Raw genomic sequence first — 14,212 nt, forward strand, 5'->3', positions numbered from 1 at the left:
TGTTATGTTCTCTTCTCTCCAAGACCTCAACTGCCTTGATCTGCCATCAGTATCTCCAGTCAGGAATTGCCTTGAGTCTCCTCCCTCCTTTTCCCTAACTCCTCTGACTGGGTTAAAGCGTTTCCCTTGTTATGCTGGTCTTCAAATGCAATCTCATCCTTGCTGCAAACCAAATAAAGAGCAAAGATAAACCCAAGGCAGGAGGGAGTGGGGGAGACCATTCTACAGGCCTTTTGTCAATTCCTCAGAATCATGTTGCTCCTCCAGGGTTTGCCTCTGCGTTATCCTTTCCTGGATACGGGGTTTTCCTTTATTCCCTGCATGATCTGGACACTCATCTTCCAGGGCTGCCCTGACAGAAGATGCCAACAGCCTTCTGTCCGGATGCTCCCAGAGCAAGTACCCACTTAGCACATTCTCTCAAACCGTCTACAGTGGCAGAAGGGGTGGGGGGGGGGGGGGGGAAGAGAAGAGAGGAGAAGGGGCTGAAGAAGGGGTGTGAGAAGGGGAGAAGAAAAATCTCAGGTCCAAGAAAAGCCGGTCATTCAGATCCTTGTTAGCACTTGGTTTGTAACCTCATAAAACATCTGGGCCCACTCTTGGAGTCCAGGCACAGAAACTGTTAGTATTGGTTGTTTCAAGCCACTGTTTGGTGCTATTTGTTTTATAGCAAACAAATAGCGAATATAATCTTTTACCTTTCAATAATCTTTATGTGTCGCAAATCAAAAATATATCACTACTCTTATCCAAATACTAAGCATATACTTTGAAAGACTCATCAAAAATCTCAGTAAACAGTTCAATACAAGAAATAGGGTAAACATTTGGGGGGGACATTGGTAGTGGGAAATCATACACTGGCGAAGGGATGGATGTTGGAATATTATATGACTGAAATCCAATCATGAGCAACTTTGTAACTGTGTATGTCACTGTGATTCAATAAAAAAGGAAACCAGAAATGTGGTTAAAATTTTGAATTTGCGATTCAATAAAAGTTGAATCTTCATTCCATGAAGAAAAGTTACACGAAGCAAAAGTCAGTTACTGTTATTAATCTGGTGCTTTTACACAGTTTATCAAGTGACTTTAATAGCAACCGTCTTCATTTACCTGGACCACCTCTGGATGAATGAGGATCAACTACACTAGACATGAATTATTACATAAGCAAAAAAAGAGCTCACAAATGATTTAGCTTCTCCAGTTTATTCCTCTCCCTCAACTCTGTAATATAAGCGATCCAAAGACATCACACACACCCCTGGAACCCCGAAGCAAGGTCCCTTGCAGATCTTCACTGGTCGCCAATCATTTCCCCCGTGTGGCCTCCCTCTCCAGGCCGACGGAAAGGTCCTTACGACAGGGGCCGACACTCCCGTTTACTTCCAGGTCGCGTTTGGTTCTTGTGCCACCGCAGCAGCCGGTGGGGATTGTCTGCAGGGGCTGGGGGGACACTTTTCACTTGCAGCCTTTTCTCTGTGATTTTTGCTTTCGTGACAATGCGGTACACGTCAGACTGGAGTGTGACGTCAAGCATGACGTGTGCGTGCTGTCCGCGCGAGATGGAGCTTCAGGGGGCTTGTATTCTTTAAATGTGGTGGCAAACTTCAATCTAGCTTTCTAAAGGAGTCACATCCGAAAGGAGAACATTTCAGAACTTGTTTTTATTAAGTATTTAAAGGGATCGGGGGGGGGGGGATGAAGAAAGATACTATGATGGGTAAATTCAGTTTTGAGAACACGTTCAAAGGGAGATATACTTAGTATTCTACTCATAATCTAGAAATAACGCAACAGTTGCTTTATGAGGACAAATAGGAGAGCTAGTTTCCGTCGAGCATTGGTGGTTCAGTGGTAGAATTCTCGCCTGCCACGCGGGAGGCCCGGGTTCGATTCCCGGCCAATGCAACAGGAACCTTTTTTCATATTATTTAACAAAAGTCAGGGAGAGTAGGCCGATTCCTCTTTCTATAAATTTCCTTTTATAAAATGTTCCTATGAGCGTGCATTTCGTTTTCCAACTATTTGAAACGGGGTATCACACTCTAGCCTCCCCTAATGAGGGTGAGGAATCATTAAATCGCTGATATGGAGGTAGAGGGGCCACATCTGGTAGTGTCAAGTAAAGTTTTCAATTCTTATAAACTCCTGTGAACAGTTGGAAAAACACAGACAGAATTTCTTTGAACCTTCTATAAGGATTTGCTAAAGCAACTCTTCGTGTTAGCAGAGTGGCGCAGCGGAAGCGTGCTGGGCCCATAACCCAGAGGTCGATGGATCGAAACCATCCTCTGCTATCGAATTACTTATTGACTCTCGAGTCTAAATTTTAAAGATAGTCCAGGTAATATCACAGAGCCTGTGAACCAGTTCTTCGTGTGTGATAATCCCCAAGGCAGTTCTTTATTCCTTTTTTCTATGTAACAGTGGTAAATATTATTACATCTGGAGTTTTGGTTGCTAATCAATGTCAAATCTGGGACTAATATACCTGTTAAGGATTGGTATATGATCTTCAGATAGTTTTTTATACCTTGTCGGTTAGACGAGTGACACAGTTGGAAATAGCCGCTGCAATCAATATTTTGATTTTCCCATGATGACAGGTATATCACAATAGACTTTCAGGAAAACAAAGGAAAGTTAATTTGCAGCAAGGATTATATTACTCATGGGAATATATCTAGCCTCTTTGTACAGCTGTGTAGTCGTGGCCGAGTGGTTAAGGCGATGGACTTGAAATCCATTGGGGTCTCCCCGCGCAGGTTCGAATCCTGCCGACTACGGAGATGTGTTTTCTTCCCAGGTCCTACACCTGTAAGAAGCAGCTATCAACAAAAAACACTGAATGAAATAAACAGCAAAGTTTTCCTTCATTTCCTTCCTCCACTTAAGAGGAATCGTCATGTCTTTGCTATATAGAATAACCGTGGGTCGAAATTTGAAAGTTATTTGGGGAGATCTGCATTAATTTTTGATTATAAAAACGCAGAAAATAACGTCCAATTTCTAATTCATATTGAATTGTATCCTAAACCCAAGACTTTCTCACCCTCTCATGCGTCTATCATTCTGCTTCATGTTCTTCCAAGAATTCGGCTACACTCAATGCGTCACCTCTAACTTCTTTGTGTATTTGATATTTGCCATCACTCAAACAAATTCCAATCTTTCCTTCTGGAACCCTCTTATTTTCCATTTTGAAACAGAATTGGAGAAAGGAAATATCTGATTGAATTTTCAAAGTTGTTTCAGATGTCGGAGTTTCTTGATGAATTTTTCAAGCAATACTGCGTATTTAACATCAATAATAATAAATATAAAAATATAGTCTTTTATTATATGGGTAATTGGTAGCGCTGATTTTTTAAAAATGAAAATATTTAAACAGGTAAAAGAAATCTTAATGTCTAAAATTGCCAGTATGTTTCCATTTTATATTAACATTTTTACTTCTTGAATTTTCTGTTTATGTAAGTACTAAGAGATTTTTTAAGTGGTGAGGCTTTATTTTGTAAATTCAGGCAGCAAGAGTTCATGGCCCAGGAGAGAGAAATTCACTTGTTTGTTTTGCTCTTTCTAAGAATACTGCTTTGCAGTCTCAGTGGGCCTTGAGAGAAATTTCAAATTCCAGCTAAATTCTGTGCTTGGAATTCTGTGTTCCAACTGCAAGTATTGTTTGTTTGTCTGTTTTCTTGTTAGAGCAATTTTGTCTTACTCATTCATTGCAGATTCACAATGTTTTGATAAGTTTTATAACAAACTAAAGTTCTCTGCAAAAGCTTCCATGGTATTAAAGGCACGGCCGGCCCCATGGTGTAATGGTTAGCACTCTGGACTTTGAATCCAGCGATCCGAGTTCAAATCTCGGTGGGACCTGCTACAGCTTTTTTACGCTCACAAAATTCACGAGTGTGAAGAATGTTGGAAACAAACACCTGTGAACTTGGCGCGCTCCTGTACACTAAGCTCTTCAAGAGGGACTACAGCAGAGCGTTCTCTGCTCTAGGATTTCTCCGTCTCTCTTCTACATTGGCCGTCAGCTTCGCGTGTGTTTGCTTAAGCGTTCAAATTTCCCATCTCTAGCGTTAGTTGGGGGTTTCAGTTCCATCTTTTTGTCAAAAGGAACTGGATCTTAAGATGAGAGAGCGGTAGCGTTTTGGTGGTCTGTTTATTTTGAGGACTTCGCTGTTTGGGATTACAATATATTTGAAGGTGAGCTACACCCGGCGTGCTTAGGAACTACTTCTGATTTGGAATAGTGTAATTTTTTATATTAATATTTTGGAAGTTAAGACTATTCGTACTACACAAATTTTTGAGAAAGAATGATAAACAAATGAATATTTGAGCTATTCCAAAAGCACATCTTCCTTATGTGGCCCCATGGTGTAATGGTTAGCACTCTGGACTTTGAATCCAGCGATCCGAGTTCAAATCTCGGTGGGACCTCACCTGTTGTTTTCCCGGTGGTTCTCATTTATATATTCACACAGTCTGGCTCAGTTTTTTCCCCTTTAACTAATTAATCAACCAATTAATTAATTTTTAATTTAATTTAATTAAAATTTAAAAATAAATCACCGTGAGGCATAGTTACAGACTTACAAACTTTCGTGCTTATGTTTCGTCAAACAATGATCGAGTACCCGTCCCTCCACCAGTGCCCATTCTCCACCACCGTTGTTCCCAGTATCCCTCCCATCATCCCGCCCATCCCCCCTCAGTCTGGCCTTTGTGCTCTCGTAGGACCATGGTGGTATTTCTTTCTCTTCTCTTGTTTCTAGTCGGTATCCTATTTCTAATACTTTTGTGTCCTTGTAGAATATGCTCTCCTGACATCAACTCTTACCTGCATTCCCAGATCCTCTTATTTGCTTAAGGTCCATGCATCAGAAGGCCAAATCCTCTCCCCCAACCCCAACCTTATCTTGTGCCAAGCCCTCAGAATGGCCTGGGACTCATGCAAAAAATATACAGAGGAGTCGCAGGGTCATGCCTGAGTGCAGAATCAGGAGTCAGCCCTGAGCACCAGCTTGGTGTGGCTCCAAAACAACAAAACCAACAACAAAAGTGTTGTCTCACTGGTTGAAGTATCTGGTCATCTGATCATCATCCTAGAAAGATAAACTCAACTAGAAATTCCATTAAGTTTTACTGCGGTGGGAATGCTCAGGTATCAGTAGTTGATCCCAAGACCCAACTACCTGGCCGAATTTTGGTAGGAGGCCATTTGAGTGGGACAAAGGGCGTGTCCATTGTCTTGACTTGCCCGCTGCACTTGTCCTGTCGCCTCAGGTTACCAAGTCTTGGCCAATGTGTCTGCAAGCTGGATACACCTAAGCATTTTGGAGAGCTACTACATAGATGCCTAACATACAAGTCTTATGAAGGATTATTATACACAGGTGTCATGGGTGAGTTAACACTCTGAGGTTAGCAGGATCTTCAATTCCTTGTATTAACTCTCACCAACTTGAAAATGAATTCTTCAAGATCCCACAAGGGGATATTTCTCCAGTGCTTTCAATGACAAGAGAAGAGTCCCTAGAGATGAAGGAAGGTGAGAGAGGGAGGGAGAGGGTGGGGGGAGAGGAAAGAACGAGAGAAAGGAATGAGGGAAGGAAGGAAGGATGAAAGAGGCGTCTTTCCTCCTTTTGAGGATTTTTTTTTTTATCATGAAAAGGTGTTGTATTTTGTCAACAACATGACATGGCAAGCAACAAGCATAAAGGATATTTGCACTCAAGTAAGGCCCTTTCAACACCCAGAGCTGAGCAGGAGTTCCTAGTCTCCTAGTGTAAAAGCCACAAAGCCAACTGACCCAAGGAGAGGTGTGTCAAGTGATCTTTGATTGGAGGGCACTGAAATAATTAAAAAATAATCAACAGTGATAGCACTGATTGTTAGGATTACATCTCACTATCTGCACAAACTAACCAAAGAGAAACACAACAAATCCATCAGGGAGTCCTAAATGTTTGTAAGACACAGTCTGACATCTTTGCTGTGACATTTTGATCATCCGCAATTGGAACTTACCGTCTCCCTCCCACCTTCACCACTCACCCAGGAGCACTCCCTGGAGAGATGGCTGATTATTCCTAGAAGGCATTCAGAGAGCAGTGATCCTTCGGAGAGCTCAGTGAGGGAACGTCCATCAAAAATAAATAGAACCTAACTCGTTCAATCCGGTTTGAATATGCAGGCTTTAAAAGAGATAATAAAATCCAAGTTGATTTTGAAAGCAAAAGCTGTCGTTTCATCTTCCCATTTCCGTTGGGAAATGTATTTTGTCCTTTTCACTCGGGTCCTCTTTCCTGTGATGCAGTCTCTTTTTCTTCTTCTTTGTTCAAAGCAAGCAAGCAAGGGACAGAGAGAGAGCAAGAACGTTGGCTCCATTCAGGAAAACACACAGAACAAATATTATATAATACAGCACTATTGAGTAAAACAACATAACTCTTATCGGAAGGGAGCAATACAGGTGACGAGGTGGCCGAGTGGTTAAGGCGATGGACTGCTAATCCATTGTGCTCTGCACGCGTGGGTTCGAATCCCATCCTCGTCGTCTAAGTGCCCCACTGGCCGGGGGTGCGAGATTTTAGCGCTGTGACGAAATTTCCATCTCCCCGTGAGATACCCAGATTGGCATCTCGGTTCATTTTACAGCCCGGCTTGAAATCCCGCGCCCTTACCTGGAAATCCTTTCCCTACCTGCTAGCAGCTCCCTGAACTGTGGCTGCGAACTGCACGCAACTACCTGGCGCTCATGCAGTGCCCGTGCTTCCTCCGCTCACTATCGCGGCCGACCCGCGGCCCTTGTCTCCCCGGCCTGGGCACGGGGGTTGAATCGTGTCCAGCTTTTAAAGCCCACGCGCGTTTCCAGGATCAAGGTTCTCGCCTGTAACCCATCATCCCGGGCTCCCACCGTCCCCTAACGGGCAGTGACCCCGCGTGTCCAGGCTCTGCATCGGCGCACGTGGTTCCGTCTTCCTGGCGAATCTCTGCTGCTCCCTTTCGGCAAAGATGCTTTTGTTACAGACTATTTCTTTGATCACCCCCCCTCTTCCGTCTTAAATTTAGTGCGTAATTCTTATTAAAAAAAACAAACACTCACTAACTGTTAGTAAACTCACATTTTAGTAAAACATAGTCAGGCAAACAATCGTATTTGTGGGAACAGTAGAGATTTTTTTTTCCAGTAGAGTATTTTATTTTCCTTTGTCACTTGTCACAGCATGAGACAGAGGACATTTAATAATTTTTTTAATAAATCACATCACTAACCAACCTTTCCTTAGTGAGGATCATGGGAACCAAGTTCTAAGTTCGTCAAAGAAGCACCCCACGTTTAAGGCAGCCGGGTGGTTAGAACGTCCTTCTAAAATGTTCAGACTTTGAAGCTGAGATCCTGATTTTTGATATCTGAAAAATTATCTCATGAACACTTACGTGTCAGCTGATTTTCCACAGCTTTCTGAAGCCCGAGGTCCAGGGAGCATGCATTTTGAGTCAGTGTCTGCTTGTGGATTTTCCCTGGCAATATTTGGTTTACATGACATATGGAGTGGAAAAATGGCTCACACACTTAATTTTATTTACTCTCAAAATAAATACTTGGGTGGTGATAATCCAAGTTGCAAGTCAAAGAGAATGAAATCTTTTCGGCTAAGAATCAGAGGGAATTCATGCTATGGGTGCCTGAGTAGTTGTAAAACTGCTATTCTCCCCCACCCTTCTTGCCCCTTGACCTTCAATAAAAACAAAGGCTTATTTTTTTGAAAATTCTGTCTTTCTAAATTTTCAGTGTGCATTCAACACTTGAAAAACATTTAAATCATTGTGTGTGGGGGGAGGGGGCAGGGAAGGGATGGAAACTGCCCATGCAGATATACCCAGGGTATGCATATGGCATTCCTTCCCCTCCCTCCCTCCCTCCCTCCCTTCCTTCCTTCCTTCCTTCCTTCCTTCCTTCCTTCCTTCCTTCCTTCCTTCCTTCCTTCCTTCCTTCCTTCCTTCCTTCCTTCCTTCCTTCCTTCCTTCCTTCCTCCTTTCCTTCCTCCCTCCTCCCTCCCTTCCTCTCCCTTCCTCTCTCCCTTCCTTCTTTCCTCCCTCCTTTTTTTTTTTTTTTATGTTTTTTTTGCCACACCCAGTGGCCCCAGTGGTGCTCAGGTTTGCTCTTGGCTTTACGCTCAGGGATCACTCCTGTTGGTAATTTTGGGAACCAGGTGTAGTGCTGGGTTAAGTCCTGTCCTGTCCCTGTTCTTTCACACATCCCTGCTATGGATATTTTTTAAAAAACCAATGTCCAATAGTAAGTTTATTGATTTGACAGATTCTTTTCTTCACTGAGCACCAATTATTGCAATTTGAATTGTACCACATTTGTGTATTCAAAAAGAATTATGAAGGCTGCGGAGGCTCTCACACACAGCCGGCCTTCGGTGGTCTCAGGCGGCTTCCCCCACCCAGACGGCCAATGGCAATGGCTGACGAAGGAGGAAGCGAGGGCCAGGCGGGTTGGTATGAATTGCGGTTTATTCCAATGTCTCCGTTCTCTGCCACCTTTTTTTTAAAAAAAAAAAACTTAAAAGGGATTTATTTGTGATTTCCTATATATATTTAGCTTGTTAATACAAGACTGTAAATGTATTAAGAGACAATTTCTGTTAAAGTTTTCATTGTGTTTCACTTCAAGTACTGCACAAGTTAAAATCTGATAGAGGATTTACATTTGGTTATCTGAAACTTCCCATCTCAGGCTTGTGTTTAATGTGGTGGGTGACTTCATCATCTCCATAGACACCACCAGCAGGAAAGTCTCTCCTTTATGTCTGCCACCTTTTTTTGCCCACTCCTTTCTTTTTTTATGTTATATCCCAAATCATGAGGGGCTGGGGTAAGATTACACATAGGTGTGGTCATATAATCCACAGAGGTAAAATCCTTCCCTCAGGGGAATCTTCTTCTAGGACAAACTCATTCAGCAGGATGACCCACTCAAGAGCGAAATTCCATCCCTGGGTGTGTTTCTCCTTTCCTTAGTCCAACAAACATATAAACATTCATAATATTAGTCATTTTGTATGAACACAGTAAGAGATACGTTAAGCTTATAGGATGACTCTCCTGGGGATATCTTGCTATAGATCTCAGACTACAGTGCTCAGGCCAGATGATTAGTCTTTCCTAACCCTAGCAGAGTCCTAATCTAGTCGTTACTTTTTGGATCATGACAGAATTTGTCCATGATCATGTTCTTAACTTATAGTTAAATATTGTGGCACTTGGCAGGCCCATTTTGGTGCCAGGGTAGCTCACAGCTTGCCCTGGGTCCATTCAGTCCCTCATGGGGACCCTGCTTTTAGGGTGCTAGGAACTAAGGGCAACCGAGGCTTAAGTCGAGAAAGCAGATGCCCAGGAGTGAATATTATTCGGAGTCAATTAACTTTCAGTTACAAAAGTATAGCATTAACTGCCTTCCTGTGTCTATACAAAAAAGACATTGCTCTGAAGTAAAAGGACATAAGGAGAAGAGAAGGGCAATATTTTACTTATGAATATAAGTCTAGTGCGCTTAGAAGGATCTGACCTTATGTTAACAGAGTCTGATTAGGAGATAAAAAGTGATTGAGCAATTGGGGAAGTAGAGCACAAAGAAAGAGGTTACAGATAAACAAAGGAATGGGAGTGTCTCTGGAGCACTGTGATGGGTGTAGCCTGATAAACCTAAGTTCCTTGTGGCAAGGGAGAAAGGACAAACCAATGTTATCCTACAACATAAGTCTAGAAATACCATGTAATCTTGCTTGTTACCTAATACATTCTAGTGGTTGGCTTTAAGAAGCTTTATAATCACACTGTTGATATGCCACTCTTTAATACACACCCAGTATTGATTTTACCTATCCATGGTCATTTCAGTGGCACTGGGTATCAGGATGGTCCAAATGCTCCAGTTCTGGATGTTCCAAGGTTCAGCTGTTCTGGGTACCAAATGGCGCCACCCAGTGGTACTTGGGTTGGGAGAGGGGGACCCAGGGTGCTATGCCTGTTGGCATGGAGTACTGCAATTGGGCGAAGGCACGTGTTCCAGTCCTTTGGGCTACTTCCCTGGATCAGGGATAATGATTTGAAATGTGCCAGTCGGGCCAGTGAGCTTGCTTAATGGGCTGAAATGCATGTTTGCACTTAGGAGCCTGGATTTGATTGAGGAGTTACCTCTGAGAAGCAAGCTAGGTGTAGCCCCTGAGCATCGCCAAGTGTGGCCCAAAAACAAAAGAAGGAGGGAGGGAGGGGAGGGCAAAGGAAGGGAGGGAGGAGGGAGGTAGGGCAGGAAGGAAGGAAGGAAGGAAGGAAGGAAGGAAGGAAGGAAGGAAGGAAGGAAGGAAGGAAGGAAGGAAGGAAGGAAGGAAGGGAGGGAGGGAGGGAGGGAGGGAGGGAGGAAGGGAGAGAGGGAGGGAGGAAGGGAGGAAGGGAGGAAGGGAGGAAGGGAGGAAGGAAAGGGGAGGGGAGGGAAGAAGAGGGGAGGAGAGGTTAGGGAGGGGAGGGAGGGAGGAAGGAAGGAAGGAAGGAAGGAAGGAAGGAAGGAAGGAAGGAAGGAAGGAAGGAAGGAAGGAAGGGATGGAGGTAGAAGGGCTAATCTATGTCTGTGTTAATTTTGCCTCTTTCCTCAACTTCTTTGCAATCCAATAAAGTCTTTTTCCCCTCTAGTTCCAGAGAGGAAAGAGGAAAGTGTTAAGCAGGAAAGGATCCCACGGCTTGGACTTCTCTTGCAGTTTTCAAACCAAGCATTTGCCCTGGTCTGCTCAGCTTGTGTTGCTACCATCTCCAGTCAGGACAATACTCAGGATCCACTGAAATTTCCTGGCTTCAAGGGGCTTCACACGACTGACAAATTTGATATCTTGTTTTTGACATGAAATACCCAGAAGTGATATATATGAATTAAGTTTTTTTATGTAATTTATCTGCATATTAAAATTATATATGGAAGGGATATTAAAAGCTAAAATTAACAGCTTTTCATTAAATCCGTGTAATTGCATTTGCGTCAACGTTCTCTACTTCTGTAGTCAAGCGCTTTATCTAGTATTTTTTGTGAAAATCTCTTTGAAAAAGAAAAGAGCAAGAAGAAAGGGAAAAAAATTTAAAAATCACGAAACCTCGGAAGTTAAATTTGGACATGAGGGAAAATAAAATGTAACCACGAAGGGATTCGAACCCTCAATCTTCTGATCCGAAGTCAGACGCCTTATCCGTTAGGCCACGTGGTCCCTGGTGACTAAGCGCGCGGTAACTCTTAGAAAGTATAATGAGCGCCGTGTCCCGGCCTGCGGCCCAGACATCCCCAAAGCATCACAGAGATAAATGCAAATACACCCCGCGCCTTGTTTTTGGCACTGAAAAAATAAAAATGCTGGGTGATTTGGAGCCACGGAATGACGTCTGATTAAGTGCCGTGACTATTTAAGTTTTGTTAATTGTATTGATATTCAAGGCAAGAAAAGTCTTTTATTCTGTAACTGAACAGAAAATCTGGAGCTAAAACAGCTAAAAGATACCAAGATCTATTGTACTTTGTCTGCTCTGAGATTTTTTTTTTCTCTTTCTCTTTTTCTTCCACCCCCTTGTTCTCTCTCGTTACTTTCTCAGTCTCAGGGTTTATGCTCTACAAGTATTGATCTACATTCACCATTTTCTTGCGCCCTCCTTCTAGCTCACTTGTAATAGATCTTGCTTTTTATTTAAAAAAATATTTATTTTTATTTTTAAATGAATCACCATAGGTATAGTTACAGACTTACAAACTTCCGTGCTTACGTTTCAGTCATACGATGATCGAGTACTCTTCCCTCCACCCATCTTGTCTTTTCTTGACTAGTAAATTAGCAACTTCTGGAGCACAAAAGTGAGACACAGAAACAGCCTTTTTCTTTAATGACAATTGAGAAAACGTGCTTAGTAAACATGTGCTGAATTCCACATTCATATACAATATATTCTCTATGTTGCATACAATTATAAAAGCTATATCACATAGTGTGTGTATATATATATACACACACACACACTATATATATATATATATATATATATATAAGTTCTATATAATCAGCAGTCATCTGTCATGTGGGATGTTTTTAACATAAAGATTGTTTTATCCTGCAAGAATCTGACAAAGGATTTGTTGCTCTCTCTTCCTGGAAGCAAAGTCTTCAGGGGTGATGCTAAGTGAGTGAAAGTGGTGAATCCTACTGTTGAATCCTGGGTGGTATAGGATGTTGAATTATGGTTGTGGATTGGATTGAGGGTGCAAAAGAGATAGAGAAGTCATTCGCCTCTCGAAGATTTTTTTTTTTCTTTTAAGTGTAACACCAAAGTTTTCACCTTCTGAGATGGGTAAGAACGCTGGGGGGCCTGTTGGCCCCGGGGGAGCAAACGGACAGGAAGTTCTCTTTGGGGGATGGGGACAACTCAGTGGCCTGGAGCACAGGCTTTGCTTTCCCGGAGTCACACTTGGGTCCCTGGAGCCATCGAGGATGCGAAGTAGCCTTCAGTCTCTAAACAAAACAAACAAACAAAAATATAGAGAAACAAAGAAATGGAGGAAGGAAAGTAAGAAAGGAAAGAAAGGAAAGAGAACAAAGATTTTTTTGCAATATGTTTTATATTCCGCATCTAAGTGATCTAAGTGGAAGATGGAGAGTAATACAGAATGCTAAAATTTAACAGACACTCATGCAATTTATGCTTACTAAGGATGTATTATTAATATGTCTGATTTGTAAGTCTGTAGAAATGGGTTATTCAGGTCACAATCCTCAGGACACAATAACTGTGCCCTTAATTCTGAACGTCTGACTACAGTGAGTCTGAACCTCCTCGAGGAAAACCTTGGATTCAGTAGACGTCTAGTCTACCACGGGGCCATCACGACCTAACAAGGAGCCTTTTCCCCCAATATGCTGACAATCTGGTTCTTAGTAAAGCATCACTTTAGCTATACAGAATAACATCATCACCCAGTGATTCCGTGAAAAGGACCTTCTCTGTAGAACAACATCGAAAAGGAAATAAAAAGTATTTGAGCTTCCACCCCGCCCTCAGTCCTACACGCAGTGAACTTCAGCATTTCCCGGGCTCCACGGAGCACAGCAACGCAGTCACAACCACAGGTGACCCGCAAGCACGGCAGAGGAACTCGGAGAAGCAGAAGGAAGGAAGGAAGGTGTGTGCGTGCTTTGATATTTTTTTTTCTCAGAGAAATAATTTGATCGACATTCTACCTAGAAAAAGTAAAATGTCAAATTTATTTTAAATTGTCAGTTTTAATTTGGGCTGAAATCTTTAAGATACAGAATTGTTACTTAGGTGGAAGGAAAGAAAGAAAAATGACAACTAGCAGAGGATGGTTTCGATCCATCGACCTCTGGGTTATGGGCCCAGCACGCTTCCGCTGCGCCACTCTGCTAACCGGTAGGAACCGGCTTGTACAAGTCCTCTTAGAGGTCTGTCACTGGTCCTTCCCTACTATGCCCGTAAGATTCCATTCGCTTCGTTAGGAATTACACGCCATCGATTCGATAGAATAACGTTGCTTCCACGTTGCTTCCCAGATGAATGGTCAGAAGTAGAACACTACTGGTACATGGGTAACTGAGTGGAGCGGGAGGGACGGCGCGACGTTGAGATGGGAACCACGGGTTTTCATAAAGACGAGAAACAGGGCCAGTGTAGAAGGCCAGAGAAGGAAAAAGAAAAGAAAAAAAGGGGGAAGAAGAAGAAAAAAAAAAACAACAACCAACTGGGTTAAGAGCGAGCGGACGTAGCCAGCCGCTGGGTAGTACCACGGCACTTTGGCAACAAGGGGCTCCGCCGGCGGGACCGGAAGTGGCGAGTAGCCGGACCGCGGGCGCTGCACTTCCGGTGTCGGGTGGCCGGCCCCTGTGCATTCGTTCTAAAGGGCCCTGAAGTAGCAAATAATCCTTGTTAGGGAACGCGAAAGTCCTGGTTCTAAGATAGGAAAAGTTCCCATTTGGGAAAGCTGGATCTGCCCTAAACGCCGCGGTGTAGGGCGGTCCGTGGGCGAGCGTTCTGGCGCCTGACGTCATCATGGGCGGGCTTTGGTGGGCGGGGCCAGGGAGGAACCGACAGGCCCGCGTGCGTGCTTCAGTCTTCAATCAGGTCCGTCCTCGTTACA

The 14,212-nt window shown here is 43.2% G+C and overlaps 1 long non-coding RNA gene and 8 other non-coding genes across 9 annotated transcripts in view; 6 read left to right on the forward strand and 3 right to left on the reverse strand.

The window, feature by feature from the left end:
• The window catches only part of LOC129402416 (uncharacterized), a 9,881-nt gene extending 2,923 nt beyond the window's left edge, over positions 1-6,958 (reverse strand). Inside the window, exon 1 of the long non-coding RNA XR_008628653.1 lies at positions 6,049-6,958. This is a non-coding gene — a long non-coding RNA (uncharacterized LOC129402416). The remainder of the gene's footprint in view (positions 1-6,048) is intronic.
• TRNAG-GCC (transfer RNA glycine (anticodon GCC)) lies at positions 1,844-1,914 on the forward strand. Its single transcript has one exon. It is a non-coding gene; the product is annotated as a tRNA-Gly (tRNA).
• Positions 2,232-2,303, forward strand: TRNAM-CAU (transfer RNA methionine (anticodon CAU)). Its single transcript has one exon. It is a non-coding gene; the product is annotated as a tRNA-Met (tRNA).
• Positions 2,711-2,792, forward strand: TRNAS-UGA (transfer RNA serine (anticodon UGA)). Its single transcript has one exon. It is a non-coding gene; the product is annotated as a tRNA-Ser (tRNA).
• On the forward strand, positions 3,814-3,885 carry TRNAQ-UUG (transfer RNA glutamine (anticodon UUG)). The gene has a single exon. It is a non-coding gene; the product is annotated as a tRNA-Gln (tRNA).
• TRNAQ-UUG (transfer RNA glutamine (anticodon UUG)) lies at positions 4,387-4,458 on the forward strand. Its single transcript has one exon. It is a non-coding gene; the product is annotated as a tRNA-Gln (tRNA).
• Positions 6,496-6,577, forward strand: TRNAS-GCU (transfer RNA serine (anticodon GCU)). The gene has a single exon. It is a non-coding gene; the product is annotated as a tRNA-Ser (tRNA).
• Positions 6,959-11,212: 4,254 nt separating the features above from the next.
• Positions 11,213-11,285, reverse strand: TRNAR-UCG (transfer RNA arginine (anticodon UCG)). Its single transcript has one exon. It is a non-coding gene; the product is annotated as a tRNA-Arg (tRNA).
• A 2,126-nt stretch (positions 11,286-13,411) lies between these two features.
• TRNAM-CAU (transfer RNA methionine (anticodon CAU)) lies at positions 13,412-13,483 on the reverse strand. Its single transcript has one exon. It is a non-coding gene; the product is annotated as a tRNA-Met (tRNA).
• Positions 13,484-14,212: the final 729 nt, after the last annotated feature.

Source organism: Sorex araneus, chromosome 2, assembly GCF_027595985.1.
Source record: "Sorex araneus isolate mSorAra2 chromosome 2, mSorAra2.pri, whole genome shotgun sequence".
NCBI classification, from domain to species: Eukaryota; Metazoa; Chordata; class Mammalia; order Eulipotyphla; family Soricidae; genus Sorex; species Sorex araneus.